This window comes from Somniosus microcephalus, chromosome 8, assembly GCF_052327205.1.
Source record: "Somniosus microcephalus isolate GS21.2 chromosome 8, FLI_Smic_1.0, whole genome shotgun sequence".
Lineage (NCBI taxonomy): Eukaryota > Metazoa > Chordata > Chondrichthyes > Squaliformes > Somniosidae > Somniosus > Somniosus microcephalus.
The window spans coordinates 248844923-248863172 of record NC_140994.1 but is presented as its reverse complement, the minus strand read 5'-3'; positions in this window follow the sequence as shown (position 1 = coordinate 248863172).

Below are 18250 nucleotides of genomic sequence, written 5' to 3'. Positions count from 1 at the left end.
ATTTTGTTTTACCTCGACGCCGCTCGGTTTTCAACCCCCGGCTGCGCCCTGTGCGCTTCACCCTCTATCTTACCCCGTCGACGCTGCTTGGCTTTTTCTCTGCCGTCGGTCGGCTCCAGCCGCCGCTGTCCGGGAAGGGTCTGCGCTGTACCTGTCGTCAGTCTGTTGCTGATCGTCGTGGCTGGGGAACCAAGCCCGGCTCTCCACAACCTCCCCTGCGATGTTCTCTCTCTGCCGGACGACTGGGCGGTTGCTCGTGGTCGACGCCCGTGTTTCTGGCCTCGAGTTTCTTCCACCGCCCTCCCGGAGTGAATCCTCGAAGGGAAATGCAGAGTTGCAGGTAGATTCGAATTGACACTCGTCGCCACTGTTAGATCCGTGATTCTTTAAATAGGATGTTTCCCGAAGAACTACACGGATGCTGTAACTTAACAATCAACAGGTATTTACTGGAGTAGTGTAGTCTCAAGACTGAAGTAAAGAAGCCTGCTCTGGCTTTATATACAGTTGTGGTCACTGCCGGTACTACAGTATACAGGAGCTGTAAAACAGTTCTCTCTTAAAGGTACATACACAACAGAGGTCAAGTAGGTTTTTCCCTCATGTTGGTTCTCTCACCACCTGTCGCAGGTCCAGACTATCAGTTATGTCCTTCAGGACTCGGCCAGCTCGTAGATGGACATTGAAGTCCCCCACCCAGAGTACATTCTGTGCCCTTGCTACACTCAGAGGGAGGGCAGTAAGTGGTAATCAGCAGGAGGTTTCCTTACCAATGCTTGACCTGAAGCCATGAGACCTCATGGGATCCGGAGTCAATGTTGAGGACTCCCAGGGACACTCCCTCCCAACTGTATCACAACCGCTGTGATGGTGATGGAGGTGTTTGAGGCATTAGCTGAAAGGTATGATTCTGTGAGTATGACTATTTCAGGCTGTTGCTTGACTAGTCTGTTGGACAGCTCTCCCAATTTTGGCACAAGATGTTGGGTGAGGAGTACTTTGCAGGATCGACTGGGCTGGGTGTGCCATTGCCGAGTCGATGCCAGGTGGTCCATCCAGTTTTATTCTTATTATTGTATTTCATAGCAGTTTGTTTGCTCGGTTATTTCAGAGAGCAGTTAAGAGTTGCTGTGGGTCTGGAGTCACATATAGGCCAGACCAGGTAAGGACAGCAGAATTCTTTCCCTAAAGTACATTAGTGAACCAGATGGATCTTTACAACAATGCGATAGTTTCATGGTCACCATTACTGATACTAGCTTTTTATTCCAGATTTTATTTAATTACCTGAATTTAAATTCCCCAGCTGCCGTGAACTCACATCTCATGGCTTACTAGGATTACTAGCCCAGTGACATTACCACTACGCTACCGTTCCATTAGAGGTCAATGATCTTATTGAATGGCGGAGCAGGCTCGAGGGGCCGTATGGCCGACTCCTGCTCCTGTTTCTTATGTTCTTATGTAGGGGACACTGCAATTGGCCCATATTAAGGAAGAAAAAATAGGACAAGGCTCCCACTTCTGCTCACTATTGAGCTGGAAGTGGACTAGTGTGGACATTGGGTATGGGCGGAATCTAGTGTGACTGTAAGGCTCCCCTTGGAGATTTAGCCCCGCATACTCACTGTTTCAGCTTACATATGAATGAGTCCATTGGGTGAAATACTAGAGGATGGCAATTAATGATGTACAAATGGGAATGGAGCTTAAAATGCATCCTCAACTGAAATTAATCTTCACTACTTTTACATGGAACTTTTCAATAACTAATAGAGCGGAAAGACATAAGACTTTTTTGTAACAGAACAATGTTTTAGGTCTAATAAGTCCTACATATTTAATAATTCTCAACCACGCCTGCATGTCTCAATCCCCTCTCTGCAGAATTATCTTCTGAGTGCATTTATACTTATCCCACAAGTCTATTACCCTTGGGATAGAAAAAATTGTATTTTTAACTGGTGTCCATCAAACCCTTCATCATAAATAACAACTTATCTGGACCTATGTTGACATTGCTTCATTACCGAGCATAATTTATTAACCTTTCCCTATAATCATCTTGGTTGGTCACTTCTCAAGGACAAGAATAGTCAGCTGACCAAGCAGCTGCCACCTGTGTCTTTCAAAATTAACTTAGAAATTATTTTTGCTACGTACTTGTCAGTCTAGTATCAATGGGTCGATCAGCATTGCTGTCTTTCTGATAGAGGAGTATGGGATAATCAATGGCTGGAACATGTTGCCCAGGAATGCCAGGGATCTAGACTCATTAAAGTTTCAGCTACATGCTGTCGTAGGAAGATGGCAGAGCTGGTGTTGTGCAAAGCTGAGATCATATTGACTGAAGGACCATCTTAGTCAGAACCCATTTTGTGATCCCTTCATTGTCCAGTCTAATAATAGAGCAGTGTATACAACAGGGAAAGGGCATATGCAAATCTCTGATCCCTGTCTTTGTAGAAACTGTTATGTGTACAATCCTCCCAATGTGATAGATTTTGAGTGGAGAAGTAGGTGGCTGTTTCCCTGGCAGTCCCTGGGAGAATGCACAAAGTAGTCAGTGGGATGCTACCAGAACTCAGAAGGTACAACTATCAGGAAAGACTCAACAGGCAAGGGCAATTTTCTCTCGGAAAGAGGAGGCTGAGGGGGTGACCTGCTAGAGGTTTTAAAATTATGAAGGGGTTTGAAAAGGTAGACATAGAGAAGATGTTTCCAGTTGAGGGTGAGTTCAAAATTAGGGGTCATAAATGTAAGCTTGGCCCAGAAATTCGGGTCTCCACGGGTGAGTACGCGCTGGGTACTCACGCGTAGGCCCAACGGAAGTGTCGGTTTCGTGCATGCACTGCGCATGCGCGGGAAACCGGAACTTCCGTTCCCTTAAAGGAAGGGGTTGACAGGTTGAACGCATGCGCCGGAGAGGCAGCGCGTACGCCTGGAACTTCCGTTTTTTTTCCAGCTTTCTCCGGGAGGGTAAGTCTCCAGCAGTTACACTTTTAAAAAGCAGGTGCAAGGCCTGCTTTTAACAAGGTAAGTGGTGAATTAATTAAAATTAATACATTTTTTCCACAGGGTTATTATTTTTAAATACTTTTAATAAAAGATAAGTTTATTTTTAGCCCCGTTAGAAAATGTAATTAATTTTTCAAAAATGTAAATTATTGTTTGAAATAGTTATTTTATGTAATTTATAGTTATTTTAAAAATGTGATGTTTTAAAAAAAAATGATTTCAAGTTTTAGTTATGTTTTGGGGCTTATAGTATTTATAGTTTTGACAGCTCTTCCTGTCAATTTTATGAATGGGCATTTCCCTGCTACCATTGGCTCTCCATGGCCCACGTGATCCCAGGGGATGCTTCGAACTAACTGCGCCCCTGGGATACGCGAGCATTGTGCACCGACAGTTGGAGGAGGCCCAGGATCGGAATCCCACGCGGGCCCACAGCACAACGCGCTAGGTGAATGCAGGTCGGAGGCTTGCACCCGCGGGAAGCCCCCGACCCGAGTTTCTGGGCCAAGATGGTCACCAATAAGGTATTCAGGAGAAACTTCTTTACTCAGAGAGTGGTTAGAATGTGGAACTTGATACCATAAGGAGTGGTTGAGGCAAATAGCGTAGATGCATTTAAGGGGAAACTAGATAAGTACATGAGGGAGAAAGAAATTGAAGGGCATGCTGATAGGGTGAGATGAATTAGGGTGGGAGGAGGCTCCTGTGGAGCATCAATACTGGCATAGACCAGTTGGGCCTGTTTCTGTGCTGTAAATTCCATGTAATTCTATGTAACTGCAGATATGTCTTCCAATTCAGAACTGTGAAAACTCAAATCTCAACACCTCTGAAGTGCTAAGCCAAATCACAATTTCCACTGTGTGCATTGGTGAATTTAAACAGATTGGCCTATGCTGGTCTTTCACTGAAATTGCATTTGTTATGTAGCATAATTAACTTTATTTAAATGTGATACTAAATACAGAACAGATCTCAGCTCTACATAAAAGTAACTGCTGCTAATATTTTATAAATTCAACTTAGGGAACTGGGAGTTACAGTATATAAAGGAAAGGACTTGCATTTATATAGCACCTGTCACAATCTCAGGACATCCCAAAGCACTATACAGCTAATGATGTATTTTTCAAACGTATTCACTGTTTGCGCACAGCAAGATTCCAAAACAGCAATGAGATATATGACCAGATAATCTATTTTTAGTGATGTTTTTTGAGGGATAAATATTAACCAGGACACTGGGAAGAACTCCCCTGCTCTTCTTCCAATAGACCCATGGGATCTTACATCCACCTGAGAGGGTAGACTGGGCCTCAGGTTAACGTCTCATCTGAAAGATGGCGCCTCCGACAGTGCAATGCGCCCTCAGCACTGCACAGAAGTGTCAGCCTGGATTATGTGCTCAACTCTGTGAAAGGGGAAATTCGTTCCCGATAAGCCGGACAGGCATCGGGCCAGTAACTTGCCCCGAGTATGTAGATAATGATCTGAAGATGAATTTCTTTCGATCCTCGTGCTTCTTGCTTCAAGTGTAGTGTTAACTCTGGGCCTGAAATTGGGCCCAGACGAATGTTTTCCCCAGTAGCCCTGACAGTGAAGCACTTCCTCAGTCCTGCACTGAAGTGCCAGCTTAGATTGTGCGCTCAAAGGTCCTGAGTGGCTCAAGACCCTCAGTGGGCCTTGAACCTGCAACCTTCTGAGTCACTTTACTCTGAATATAGCACATGATATGCCTGATGTGGGAGAGCTCATTACTGACACAGAATGGCAGAAGTGGAAAAACGTTCCATTCCCCAGCGCTGACATTCATCATCATAATGAGCATATAAACTCACCAAGATAAATAAATATATAAATATGAATGAATTCCACTAATTAATGTGTTTCAATCCTATTAACTGGGATTTCTTGCTGCAAATGACTTTATCCCTCTTATCACATCACATTGACTTAAATAAATTGGGGGCAGAATATTAAATACCCAAGGAAAGGCTTTCTATAAAAAATTAACCAGCATCAGCTGGAACTGAATGTGTTTTATTTTGGATTAAAGCACTTTGATGGATTTAGCTAGCAAGATGTGAGCTAAACTTCACTAATGCAAAACCTCAAGTGAACTGAATGAGGTTTACTGGTGATTAGTACAATTTCGCTCCGCTGGGATTATTTCATTGACAATTATTTTATTTTTCTTCTTCTTTGGTTTTCACCTTTTCTTCTGAAGATCCTCTCCCATGCCTTTGTTACCGCTCGACTTGATTATTCCAACGCACTCCCATGTTCTACCCTCCGTAAACTCGAGGTCATCCAAAACTCTGCTGCCCATGCCCTAACACACAACAAGTCCCGTTCGCCCATCAAGCCTGTGCTCGCTGACCTACATTGGCTTCCGGTTGAGCAGCGCCTCGATTTTAAAATTGTCATTCTTGTTTTCAAATCCCTCCATGGCCTCGCCCCTCCTTATCTCTGTAACCTCCTCCAGCTTTACAACCCTCCAAGATATCTGCACTTCTCCAATTATGGCCTCTTGCGCATTCCCGATTTTAATCGCTCCAGCATTGGTGGCCGTCCCTTCAGCTGCTGAGGCCCTAAGCTCTGAAATTCCCTGCCTAAACCTCTTCGCTTCTCTACTTCTCTTTCCTCCTTTAAGATGCTCCTTAAAACCTATCGCTTTTCTGCCCTAACATCTCCTTATCTGGCTCGGTGTCAATTTTTCTTTGATAACGCTCCTGAGAAGCACCTTGGAACATTTTAATCACATTAAAGGCACTATATAAATGCAAGTTAGTGTTGTTGTTGTGCAGGTCTTCCGGTACCTCATCATAATGCCCATTCTTCATGTGTGAGTACCAGACACACACACACGCGTGCACATAATATCCAGAAGGAGCTATCATGTTTTATTCCTCTATCTAGCCCAGAAGCGCTACTGTAGCATGCCTACCGCTATCACAGTTCAGGCCAAGTCAGCACAGAGCAAATGAACAAATCTGGGACCTCCTGGCAAGGCTCAGTAATCTTTCATTTCTTTATATTTTATTTATTCATTCATGGGATGTGGGCGTCGCTGGCAAGGCCAACATTTACTGCCCATTCCAAATTGAAGCTTACTTTCATCGACCCAGCGACATTTCCATGTCAGGATGGTGTGTGATTTGGAGGGGAACTTGGAGGTGGTGGCGTTTCCATGCACCTGCTGCCCTTGTCCTTCTAGTTGGTAGAGGTTGCGGGTTTGGGAGGTGCTGTTGAAGAGACCTTGGCGAGTTGCTGCAGTGCATCTTGTAGATGGTACACACTGCAGCCACGGTGTGCCAGTGGAGGAGGGAGTGAATGTATAAGGTGTTATTCAATGGACAATGCATTTACCCAATGGGCCAGAAAGGGAGCTTAATCCATTTTCTTTTACAGGGGAGATTAAACATTTCTGTTTGTGCAAAATTCCACTTCTGTTACGTAGCATCAACTTTTGTTGGCAAAAAGTTATGATTAATTTATTTTTATGTTCAAAGCTGCTATTTTATTGAGCGACATCCTCTTGGCAGAATACCCATTCAACCAGGGATGGGCTAATAGCAAAGCATTTGTGGCAAGTGAAGCTTGGCATTTTAAATTTTGTCATTGCTTGTTTATTATCTAACATGTTGTAAGTGTTTGCGGCAGTTGAATTTGTCATTCTTTTGTATAGATGTGCATTTGAGAGAGAACCAAACATCAACTTCCAAGAAGACAGTCAGCTGTTAAACCCATGTGTCAGCTTGTCTGTGTTTCACAGCATGAATCAGCTTTTCCCCCCTGGAATTAGAAGGTTGTCAATATGAACCAATATGATCAGTGTGGAAGGCACAACTGGAGGCTTTCAGAACCAATCAGATCCGTTAGAAGGTGGAACTGAAGGCTACCAGAACCAATTTTTTTTTCCCCATCACCTTCAAACAGAAAGGTTTTACGATGAGCTGATGGTTTCTGACAGCCTCTGTTACAGCTACCTCAATTCCGGTTTCATTCCTGAGAAACATCCTATATCATTGTGAAGGAATATACTATATAAACTTTTTAGAAAAATACACTATCTTATGAAAGAATTCTGGCTTTGTTGAGATAAGACCCTGAAGAGTAACTTATAAGGAACTCTACCTTATAAATTCTTTAAAACATGACAAACTGGGTTTGGAAATTTAGAAACCTAACTATGAAATAGCTATGAAAGAATTCTGGCTATTGAAACAGGACAAGTTGTTGACCTTGAATAAATAACCTTATTGAACTAGAAGAATGGGGTGGCTCCGAGTAGCTGACCTTTTGGGAACAAAACAATGGATAAGTGTTATAAATTAAACTTTGTAAATATGGCACATAAGATAAGGAAAATCTGCCATCGTGAAGATGACACATAAAATAAGGGACATCTTCCCTTCACACCTTTTATTTGGGGAACCCAGAACACCTGGAGATGCGGCAGATTCTGGAATATTACAAGCTGATGTGGCAGAAAAGAATTGCAGAGGTCAGCAGAAAGATGAATACTGCAGTGATAATTAACTTGCATCAGCAGAAACCTTAAGGAAGTACAACTGAAAAAGGGTATAAATATTGAAGTCTCAAATGGGCTTTAATCGGGCAAAGCGATTCTCGACTACAGAGGTGGCTCTGTGGTCTTCCACTCGTACCTTGGGGATCAAAGGTATTTTGAGATTGATGGATATCCTATTTAGAAAATTTTAAGAACTGTAATACTGCAGCGAAGTTAAGATTTAAAAGTAGGATTCTCTGTTAAATAGATCGTATTTTTTCTCTGTTTAGAACTGTTAATGTTGCGATTGACTTATTCACCAACTGTAAATTGCGTGTTGGTCCTTTTAATAAATCTCTATATATTTCTAGAATTGTCTCACATAAGTCTTCTGTATCAATAACTCATGAAGTCAATCTCTGTACACTCCGTACACCAAGGAGGGTAGATGGAGTTAAGATGCAGATCTAATTGAATGGTGGAACAGGCTCAAGGGGCTGAATGGTGTACTCCTGTTCCTATGTTCCTATGTGTGAGTCACAATGCCTGATTATATTCCCTAACAACTGTTTTTTTGGTTTGTTTTCCCCACACACATGGTTTGAGGTCATTCAATTATCATGGTGTAACCATCAAAAGGGCTCACACCACCGACAGTAGAATGATCATCATCCACGAAGAATTACGAGGAGAGACGTTAATCATTAGTAAGACTTTAACAGATTCCCACTTCCAGCCTCCAGGCAATGTCAGGTATACCCGAGAGCATAATATTCAAGTTTTCGGCAACCATATCTTTTTGCATACTTTACTTTTTTTTAACGATCGCTGTGTGTAATGATTTTCAAATAAACATTTTTGGCCAGGTTCAAAAGAGCCACATAGCCTGGATAATAGTGATCGCTTAACACTATTTTAATGGGAGGGCATTAATCTATTGATTTTAACTTTGACCTGTCAAGTTGTATTGAAGTCCTTAATGCTACGTTTAATTTCATATTTAAAATGTCTCGAACTCTTCCACTAATTTTGGTGTTACAGACTCCAAAACGCCGGAAAGTGCACAAAATAAAGGGGGAGAAATTCAGTTGTGAGCGCCACCCGTTAATGCCTTAAGAGGGCGCTAAGTGGGGCGCTAACCAACTAGCGCCCGGGCGTGGCAATACCTGCGCCTCTCGCGAAATTGAGCGTACATTTAGCGGCGATGCTAAACCATACCACCCGCTCTCCTGCGCATGCAGATCTTGACATCATTCCAGAGTGCAACGCCCTTGGGGCGCCCCGGACCGGAAATTCAGTGGCACCCCCCTCCTTTCCGCCTATCGCTACCAACGACAGGTTGACTGGAACGCTTCCCAGTCGCTGTGAGGCTGGGGGGGTGCTATTTAAAGGGGGCTATTCCTGTCTTCTGTGTGGTAGCCATTTTTGGACCACTTGTTCTGAGAGAGAGAGAGAGATTTGCAGAGAGACAAAGGGAGAAAGAGAGACTTCTGCATTGAGTCAACGCTGTCTGAGGTAGTTTTGGCTTCTGACCATAACTTTGTAGTTGCTTTGCTTTTTCACTGGCATAACTTTGATTGCCCACATATTATGGGGGCTGCAATGGATGGGAACATCGTGCTTCTCCATCACATTGAGAGGGCACAGAGACGCAGAGAGAGAGTGGCAATCATGGCCAGACGGAGGAGGGCCAACAGGCGTCGGTACAGGAGATCTTACCGTCCCAGGGTTTTTCGACAACAGCTCTCCTACATCAATATGTCTGAGGAGCAGTGTTTGCGAAGGCTGTGATTCAGCAAGGAGGTGGTCACTGAGCTCTGCCACCTCCTCCAGCCAGATCTGCGACCTCAACTGAGGAGCAGGACGTCTCTGTCGGTGGCAGTGAAGATAACAGTGGCTCTCAACTTTTATGCCACCGGCTCCTTTCAATCTGCTATTGGGACATTGCCAATAACTCCCAGTTCGCGGTGCATTGCTGCATCCGTCAAGTCACAAATGCGCTCTTTAAAAGGAGATGAGAGTACATCTCTTTCCCCATGACCCCTGTAGGGGGTGGCGTGTGCCCAGTCAGCTTCACCTCTGACTGTCTTTTGAGCGGTTCGAATCGCTCCCCCACCCCTGGATTCTAGGTACTTAGGTACAGGCGGCGACACAGAAAATCGAGTAGACAAATGGTTTGGTGTAAGAAAACCAAAATTTTATTAAAAGCAGAATAAAACAATCTTGTGAAAATTACTGGTATGAAAGTACAGGCATAAACAATTACACTTATATGGGAATGGGGAACACACGGCACATCGAGGGAAAACAACTACATTAAACAATCCCCTTATCCTTAATCCCACCCCCTATACCTAACTAGATTAAGCTATGAGGGGCCAGGAATTCATGCTCACCAATCCAAAACTTCTTACTTAATTGGGTTGTTTTGAAGTTCGCTCTTGCTGTCCTTTGAGGTATCCCGTCGCCATGTGGTCTCGGGGCGCTGCGCTGAAGTTGTTGATGCGTAGCACCCTCCCTTTTCCTCAGCTACCGTCGTCGTCGAGTCGCGATGGGTTTTCTTCTTCTTCTCCCTCGTGCGGTCGTCGGCGGTAATGTTACGGTCGGGGGTCAATTGATGGTCTTTACCGTCTGAATGATTTCACTATCCAAGCTTCGAACGCCAGTTTATTCGTCACAGGCACCGCTAATCATTCTTCGAACGCCAGCTTATTCTTTAACCGGGCTATTGGTGTCCATGTGACAAATGCCAGCTTATAACTAGGCCGTTTGTCTCGATTTTGCTACCCATCCTTCGAATGCCAGCATATTCTTAAATTGGGGTTACACTATTCACCAAACTTCAGCTTATAACTAATCGTTTGTCCCCAAATGTGTCTTTCCGCTGCCCTTCTCTGCCTTTACTGGTTTACATTCTTCGTCTTGTCTCGTCTCGTCTGCTCATTTGTGGCCTGTGTGTCCTGTGTGGTTTTAAACTCAGGTCTCGTTCTCCTCCCACGTTTGGCCCCAGTGTAATGGGCGTCCTTGGTTGTTGAGCAGTGCAGGGAGCGAGAAGAGAGCCCGCCATGAGGCCAGGGCACGAGAACAAGAGGCAGCAGGCCAAGGCCACAAGCAAGTGATAAGAGAGCTAAGAGAGCGATTGCCACTGATGGGCCTACAATTATACCCGTTCTTCAACTCCTTATCTGCGCGCTAAATCAGGTCAGTCCTTTGTTTTACTCTTGGCGGGCTCGTTTAAACTGATTACAGCCATTTATTTTAACGACTTGTGGAGTGGTTGTCTCCAGGTTTAATGGCCCTGATGTCCTGGTTGTTTGTCATGGATGAAACTTAATTGCCCACATCCTGAATTGATGGCTACTGTGAGCTGTTACCGATCAAATATGCAGAAACCTAATGGCCACGATATTAGGCCCATTCTAGTTTGATTTGTTACAAGTCAAATGAATGCGTATTCTGTGTTTACTTTGGCTGTCTGTCTCCACAGAGTCCTTCTCACAGATTCCTGCATTTTAAGTTTCGCCTCCGGGCCTGCCTGTCTGTAGAGCCCTGCTTTTAAAAATCCTGTCGGTTTTGGTCACGAGGTTACAGAAGCCATTTTGGTACCCTGTTCTTAATAACTTGTCCAAACAGGGTCCATTGATCCATAATTTCGGGGAGTGCGGGAATTTTGAGAACCCTAGACTTACACCTCAGACAAGTAGCAAGAGCTCGCAGCGGGCTTTGCAAGAATAGCGGGCTTCCCCATGGTGCAGGGCGCCATTGACTGCACCCATGTGGCTTTGCGGGCGCTGCAAGAGAATGCCGAGGATTTCCGCAACTGAAAGGGCTTCCATTCCTTGAATGTCCAGTTGGTCTGCGACCACAGACAGCTGATACTCGCTGTCAATGCCCACTTTCCAGGCAGCAGCCACGATGCCTTCATCCTGCACCAGACTTCTGTGGCAGACCTTTTCGAGGCCCCGCTTCACCCAGGAGGCTGGCTTCTCGGGGACAAGGGCTATCCTCTGTGCACCTGGCTGATGACCCTGCTCCGTTCGCCCAGTACCCCTGCAGAACAACGATACAATGAGAACCATCAAGCTACCAGGAACATCGTTGAGCACACAATCAGCATGCTCAAGCAATGGTTCCACTGTCTGGACCACTCTGAAGGAGCCCTGCAGTACTCGCCTGAGCGAGTCTCCCACTTCGTTGTTGTGTGCTGCATGCTGCATAACCTGGCAAACCTCAGGACCCAGCCAATGCCACCGGGCCTTGGAGCACCAGCAGAGGAGGAGGAGGAGGAGGAGCAGCAGCACCAAGATGGGAGGGAGGCACAAAGTGCAAGGGCCATCCGTCAAAGGCTTATAGCAAGTCGCTTCTAGGCCCCCTCTGAGGGAATGGCTTCTGCCATTCAAAGAACCTGAATGGAACCATGCCGCAACCCCTAAGCCGGTCAAGGCAACAATGAGTGCAAAGAACAAACATGCACATTTTGAATAAAGACACTTCTTTATTTACAAAACTGTATCCTTCCCGCATGACAAAGTAATAGAAAGAAACACACAAAGAAACAGCCAATCACATAACTGGCTCTCACAACCTGGAGACAATGTCCAAAACAGTAACAAAAATATGACCACGATCCTCGGCCTTCAATAAAACAATGAACAACATTTTGCCACACCTTCTACTTTTTGCCCTTTGAGGGTGATCTGCTTCCCTTGCGAAATTGCCCCCATCCCACCCTGCAGCTCTGCCGCACTGGGACCCCAGTGGCTGCAGCAAGGCTGGGGGAAGGCTGTTGAGTGTCAGAAACTGAGACTGCAGATGCCCTTGAGGGACGGCCTGGACCAGCTCTGGGCCTGGAGTGCCCGGCTGCTGACTGCTCCAACTCTGCATGGGCGACAGCAGTCTGTCCTACAGGTGGTGGCAACTGCAGTGGAGAAGTGCCAGTGCTGGCAGCAGGAATGCTGTCATCCTGAGAGAGGACAGCAACTCTCCGCTCGACCGACACACTGGCATTCCCACGGGGCAGCACTCCAGCATGCGGAGCAATCTGCGGGAGCACAGATTGCCGGCCTGCTGCGGTGCGGGGAGGGCCCCAGGGAAAACTGCCCAATCCAGCGAGGGTGACATCAGTTAGTGCTCACGTGGCCTCAATCTGCGTCTGCATGAGACCAGCCACTGACTGCATTGCAGCACTTAGCATTTGCGTGGCAGACGCCTGTGCTGCACCGAAGTCCTGGACACTCCTTGCCAGTGACTCAATGATTCGGGCATCCTTGCCACTGCAGCCATGAGCTCAGTGTGCCTTTGCTCCGCCTGGGCTCTCATTTCAGCGAGGAGCAGCACCTCTTCTGCGCTCACTGTAGCAGGACTCGAGGCCATACTCTCCCTCCGGGGAGAAGGCCCCCGAGCTTCCCTACCCCCCTCGCGTTGCTGCAGCCCGCTGGGTCCTGGAGCTTCACCTTCATCAGACCATTCTCCCCCACTCCCCTCCAGGGAAGGCGTGTCCCCAGTATGGTCATGGGCTGCCTTGGCAGTGGGTTGCGCTGATGGTCTGGCTTCCTCTTCCTCCTCGCCTTCAGATTCACTCCCAGTGATAGCTTGAGGGCCTGCCTCCTCACCTGGTGAATCAGCATCTGAAAGCAGGGAGGTACAAGAGTGGCTTTAGCGTGAGGACAGGGTGGCAACAAGGGAGGCATGAGTGCAGCGATGTACTGATTTGGATCGAGAGTGTCAAAGAATGCTGTTGTGAGGAACAAGTGGAAGGAGAGAGGTCAAAAAGGTGATGACCTTACCATTGCTGGCCAGAATAGGGTCGGCGTCTCCAGTGGCAACGGGGCCAAGCATCCGGCTTGCCACCATCCAGTGGACTCGCTGCTCCAGGTCGGTCAGGGCTTGAAGGTGAGGCCGGCCTCCCCCAGTCCATTGCTGCTGTCTCCTATTATGCGCCAGCTTGCCCTGCAAGAAAACGGATGGGGTCTGAGTAAAGATGCAGCCATGATCTTGGCTGAAATGCCTCCCATGGTTGAATAGCCCTTACTGTGTGCAGCCATGATCTTGGCTGAAATGCCTCCCATGGTCGAATAGCCCTTACTGTGTGCAGCCATGATCTTGGCTGAAAAGCCTCCCATGGTTGAATAGTCCTTACTGTATGCAAAGTGCTGAATGCGCATATGAGTTTCCTGAAAGGGCCATAGGTGTTGGAGGAGTGCTGGGCATTGGGGCTTTCAAGACCCTTTGACCATAAAGCGAGGTCGAGATGGAGGGATGAAGAGGTTTCTGAAAAAGGCACTCACCCTGACGACCCGAGTGAGGTCGTTGAACTTCTTCCTGCATTGCACAGGGGTCCTAGGCACCATGCTGCTGGAGGTCATTCTGTGAGCCACCTCCCTCCAAGCTTTTCGGTACTCGCTGGGCAGAGGCCTCCTGCCATTCTCCGGGTACAGGAGAGATTGCCTGCGCTCCACCGCACCAACCAGAGCCTCCAAGGCCCCCTCACTGAAACGCTGCGCTCGCTCCCTGGCCCTCTCCATGGTCCTTGGCTGCAGGATTTGGCAACAGGTCTGTCCAGGCCGAGATTCAGGGCTCTGATGCGCAGGGTGCGGCTGCAAATCAAGATCGACCCTCCCCTTTAAGAGCTGACCGGCGCCAGCGTGTCTGTGTGCAATCGCTAACTGACAGCACCTGCGCTGTGCCCGCCCTCTGAGTTAGCGCCTCGCTCCTCCGGCTTAGCGCCTTAAGAGAGTCGTGCAGCGCCTGATTTAGTGCTGCAATCAGCTCCGGGGCGAAACAGACCAATTTCGCAGAAGGTGGCGATAATTTGCACCGGGCGCTAAACTTGGCGCCCGGCTGATAATTGCGCCCCAATTGGGGCGATACCGAATTTCTCCCCCAAAGTCTTCAAAATCAAAATCTTCCAGGTGTGGGGGGTTTTGCACAGGCGTGTTTGGGTCAGTCAGCTTTGCCTCTGACTACTTTCTTTGAGCGGTTCGAATCGCTTGCCCCCTGGGTTCTGGACACCAGACTTAGATACAGGCAGTGATACAGAGAAGACCTGAGCAGACAGGTGGTTGGATGCAAACAAAACCAAGATTTTATCGAAGAGGAAAACTTGATACAATCTTATGGAACAATTACTAGTGTACACTTCTACAGGCAAAAATTACAAGAGAATCATAATAATACTATACTTAAACTTATACAGGGAAATGGGGAACACACGGCACATCGAGGGAATACAACTATCTTAACAATCCCCTTATCCTTATTCCACCCCTATACCTAACTAGGTTAAGCTATGAGGGGTCAGAATTCATGCTCACCAATCAAAAGGGTTTGTAAGACTCAAAACAGCGGTTGGGTTCGGGGTTCGGTCTTGGTGCTCTCTGGAGCCTGCCATCGTCACGTGGGCTCCGGGCGCTGCAAGGGCGTTGTCCAGGTTCGAGTACCCCAAAGTTAAAGCCTCTGCTTGGGTACTTTACCTTGCAGGGATGGTCCTTCGTCGACAGCTTGAGTTTGCATAAAAATAGTCGCAGGTCAGCTGAGGCTGAAGGCCCGATGATTCGAAGCCTACCCTCAGTTGGTCTTCCTCAGGTGGCCTTCCCTCCGGTGGTCTTCCCTCCTCCCCTCGTCGCGTCCCACTTCGCCTGGCCTGAATTGCCCATGTTCGCCCGACCCGGTGCCGGGGCGAGTCCAGATAGAGTGGGAGAGGGCACGGACAAAGGCCAGGGTGTAAGCGCGGGACGGAGGAAGAGCGGTAGCCATGAGGGCAAGGGGCCGAAGAGCCGGGGGAGCAGCAGCACCAGCACCGCAGCAGAGCAGCAGGATAGCAGAGCAGGAGTTCACCGATTGCTACCTGGGGGCCTTCAATTATACCTTTGTCAAAAACCCTTTTCTGCGCGCCAAATCAGGTTAGTTCTTTGTTTTAAATTTGGCGGGCTAGTTAAAAATAATGGTAGCAATCTATACTGACGGTTTTTAGATGGCCGGTAATTGCATCTACCGGCCCAATAATTGACTTGTATTGTCCTGAAAGTCCTTGGTGGGCTTGCCCAGCCTCGATGGATGTGTTTAATCTGTTACCGATTATGTATGCAGACTGTTTGATGGCGTTAACTGTAGGCCTCATTGAATTTAGATCTGTCTCCAATTCGGTCTAATACATAATTCAAAGTTCTGTCTGGGTCCCAAAACACAAAGTTCTTTTCACAGAAAGCCTGCAGCCTTAGTTTTGATTTCCCCCAAACTGTCTGCGCTGCAGAATCCATTTTGGAATCCCACAGGCTTTCTGCCACGAGGCAGGGATGCCATCTTGGGTACCCCTTTTAATTCAAAAATGTCCACGCAGGGTCCCTTTTACTAATAATAAACTTCGGGGAGATGCACAAATTTTGCAAATCTTACAGTCTGCCCTGTGATACTAAAACTTGCTTGAAGTATCATAATTTTTAAGGTGAGCAAAATTTTTCTGACCCTCCATAGTCAACCTTCCCCTGTAATTATCTATCCAATATACCCACAACACATGCACTTCCCATTCCACGAAAATGTAGTGTACATCAGCATACAAAGAGTAAAATCATAGACTTTACACACACATCCAAGCATGGAGGGGGCCCTACACCCCTGCACCACTTGGTACACATATCTTTATTAAACCGCGTCGCAAAAGAAAACAACAGTAGAAAAACTTTTAATTGAAAATAACAAACACAAAGAAAGAACAATTCTTTCATCGAAAACAGGAAAAAAACTTAAACCGGCGTATCTTCCTCCACCTTTACATAATGTTCTTTCCAAAAGCTCTGGTTTCGGAATTCTGACCACCGACCTTTCCCCTTACACTGAATGCAAACTAAATACAGCACTATTCCTAACTGGCAAACCACGAGAATGTGAGAAGCCAGTCTGATCCACGAAGGGACCTCTATATTATTGAAAAGGTTCCACCAGGGTGGAGTCACAATATCCAATATCTTAGACCCTATCTCTACTGTTTTCTGCTCGAGAGTGTACAAATGTTTCTGTGAAACTATAACGGCTTCTAGAATTTTGGTCAAATGTTCAGGTAGAGGGGGAATTTCGTAGCCAAAGTGCGCTACGTGCTTCTGCAAATTCGTAAAATTCTCCTTCACAGTGAGGTGAACAGTGGAGGGTTCAGGGGTGGGGACAATTCGCTCCTGGGCCTCCTTGGGTTTAAAACAGAAACTGCTGTCACTAACCGGGCACCAGCTATGCTGTCCATGCTGGTAGTGAGATGCGCCAGTGGTGACACAATATGTCCCACCCCCTATATATGCTACCTGCGGGGGAACATGGCCTTGTGCCATTGCCTCCATGGTGCAATTTATAGGCTTCGCGTCAGCAGCTCTGAACCCACACTGTGCTCTTGAGAAGGCATTCAAGTGCTGGGGGCACAGGATTATGTGTGCTCCCCGGCTCCGGCACCCTGAGAGGTCAGTACCTGTCATAGCATGCTCCCACTTAATGACGTAAGGCGGGACCGCTGTGAACCGAATGTGTGCACCCCCATGAATGACTCCAATGTTCTCAACCCTGTATACCGGTGCGGGTCGGGCTGTCCTACCCATGACCGGCATCCTAACTACTACTCCCATGATTGTGTGGTTGGACCGCCCACAATCCATGGGGACTGGATAGGCTTCAGAGGCTAGACGGAGTTGGCACGGGCTCAATGCGTTCTCAAACGGGTGGAGGGCTGCGAGGTGCTTGTTGCTGTAATGGTATCAGCAAATAGAGATGGTATTTGCCTGTTCGATTATGATGCCTTACCAGCATGTTTGCATGTATTGATTGCTTGTGCCTGACCAGCAGAGGGCATGTGACAGAGACAAGCAAGGCAGTTTAGTTTAGTTTCAGTTTCATTCTAGATGCATCACTAGCATGATGTCTCCTTTAAATGTTGTATAAAGAGTTGAACAGACTTTAGATTAAAAGACATTCTCTTTCATAAATGTCTCATCATTGAACCCACAAAGAAATCAATACATGGTGTCAGAAGTGACTGAAAGAAATGAAGAGAAAAAATCTGAAGTTAAATCAGCTCTCCACAAATTAGCAAGCCAAAGGAGAACATCGTTGCTTACCATTGGAGAATAGCTAACAAAGTGAAAAAATGGAAGGTTTACACCCACCGGCGACGCTTCAGTTGACAGATAATGTGGCTGAAAATTGGAGGAGGTTCAAACAACATGTGGGTTGTATTTATCAGCAATCGGAGCTGACGAGAAAAGTAATAAAAAGAAATCGTCACTGTTCTTACATGTCGTGGGTGATGAAGTGCTGGAGGTGTATAATAACTTCACATTCGCTGCTGATGGAGACGAAATGAAGCTAGATAAAATAATGGAACAGTTTGAGGCCTACTGCATACCTAAACGTAACGTGACATTTGAGAGGCACAGATTTTTCACATGTGTACAGAAAACGGGTGAGACTATTGATCAGTATGTTACTGAACTGAGAAACCGAAGAAAACATGTGAATTTGGGGGACTGACAGACTCGCTGATAAAAGACAGACTGGTGTGTGGTATTCGAGATAATGGTCTAAGGGAAAGACTGCTAAGAGAGCAAGATCTAGACCTGGGAAAAGCCATAGCACTGTGTAGGGCTACAGAGACTGTGAAGTTGCAGGCAAAGGAGCTGTTCAGTGACAATAGCTGCAACGTGGATGCAGTGAGAAAGAACGGATACAAACCGTTTAACA